Source organism: Loa loa (genome assembly GCF_000183805.2).
Source record: "Loa loa unplaced genomic scaffold supercont3.356, whole genome shotgun sequence".
In the NCBI taxonomy this organism is placed as follows: Eukaryota; Metazoa; Nematoda; class Chromadorea; order Rhabditida; family Onchocercidae; genus Loa; species Loa loa.
In genome coordinates this window covers 53,646-55,772 of record NW_018108536.1, presented here as the reverse complement: position 1 = coordinate 55,772, position 2,127 = coordinate 53,646, and positions in this window count along the sequence as shown.

The following is a 2,127-nucleotide window of genomic DNA, read 5'->3' as shown; positions in this document are numbered from 1 at the left end:
CCTGTAAGCTCACTGCAAGATCTTAATTTCATTCATTTAAATCCCAAATCAATATTGCACCATTTCCTTATTTGTTCTTATTATATGTTTAACTGCTAGGAAGTCACTAATTACCAAAAAAAAATTTTTGTTAATTAATTAACTCATCGTCTACGATCTTACTGCTATCTCAGAAGAATTACGGTAAGAACTCACTAGTAAGAAAAAAACCACTGAAGGCAATAATCGGAAAAAAAAATGAAGTGTAGAATATATAAATTTCTAAAATTGAAATTGAATTTTTCGAAATTTTTCTCAGCTTGCTTTAACCAGGTTTTAAGTATTTGTTACGCTGTAATTAAAGGATGTCTCTTTTTGCATCATATAAGAGTTTTAATATTTTTCAAATTTTAATTTATCATTTTGATTAAACATTTTTGCTTGATAGTAAGGATAAATAGCTAGGTAATGCACATTTCTATGAGCAACAAAATGAAAATGATTGACTAATTTACAAGAAATGATTATTGAAATTATGCAAAGAAGGCGAGAATAAATATTATTCCTGACAACAAAAATAATATCAAAGTTTATTATGAATTAAATAAAATTGCAATTTCTGTAAATTTTGCCTATTTTTATTCACTTACCTAATGTATTTTTGCTCTCTATGCTAACTTATTTCTCATTTTTATTCAACTTATCATTCCATTACATTCGTATTTAATTATTAGCTTTGTTAGGAATGCTGCTTAGGCTTAGTTTCATATATTTTAGTAGTGAAGAACAAGCAATTTTATCTTTGAATAAATTACATAAGATTGTAGTATTGATGATATTCTTGAATAAAGTTAATTCACCGCAACTTTTGTGTCATTTTTTTTTGGAAATTTTAAATTTTCATGTAATTTTTGTGTATTTGGATTGATAATAGGACAAATTCTTTCAAGTTTTGATATTTTAACAAAATAAAGAAATTGAAATGCTTGAAAAGGTTGAAAAATTGAATATAAACAATAATTAAATAATGTTTAACAAAATTTAATACTAATTGCTGGAGTAGTAATAAAAAGTGCGTTTAATTTAAAATTCGCACAATAGCTGATTGATTTTGAAATGGAAAAGGACAGCTAAATGAATTAATTAAAGGGGAAAAAATAATAATTTTAATCTTTTCAAAGGAGAATAAAAATTTTTATTTTAGCAATAAAATTTTAAGAAATATTTTTTTTTATTTCAATAAACATTAGATGTAAAGAGTTTTTCTTGAAAAAAAAAAAAAAAAAAGAGAAGGAAAAGAATTCAAATTATTTAATTTATATTATGTTCAAAAAATTTCATTCATATTATTTCAGCTATTTTTGTTTGAAATAAATTATGAATTTATCATTACATGCAATCATTTTATATCATTTTACAATCACTGAGTAGTTGTTAAGGGTAATTTTTTTCTCTGATATGAGGTAATTATTTAAAAAACTACCAATCTTTTTCTTTTTTTTTTTACACATAATTGATAGTATTTTGATAATTATTTACATTTTACCTAAAATTTCAATTAAAATTTTAGTTACTGGGACTCATTAGCGTTAAGTACACGTGAATGGATTGTTGTACTTTATGCTGTTATCATTGTATTTATGGTTATTATCATGATAACATTGATCGTTTGGATTTTACGCAATTGTTGTTATATCATTTGTACTGATGATGATAAGGTTATAAAAAATAATTCATTCATCAATTTTTACTTATATGAAATAATTTTAAATTTGAAATCATCGAAAACACTGAAATTTCTCCCTTGCATTTAATGATTTATATTGTAAATTACTTAAATTACTAGTTTTGATTAATTCAGAAGTGCAATATTCATATTTATTACGACAAATGTTTGACCCTTACCTTTGCCCTTTTACCTTTGCTCCTTAGCTTTCTCGTATTTAAAGAAAAATAGCCCAGGAAAAAAAAATGGTGCTTTAGGCCAATTTCTCTTTATTCTCCTACTATCTTTCCGACATGAATTCTTATAATTCTTGGGAAAACTTCATAATTGAAGAGCATCTTTCAAAGAGTTTACTGTTGGTCATTTTACTTAATTACTTCATTTCAATTCTATTTTGAATTTTTTTTTTTTTTTTACAGATT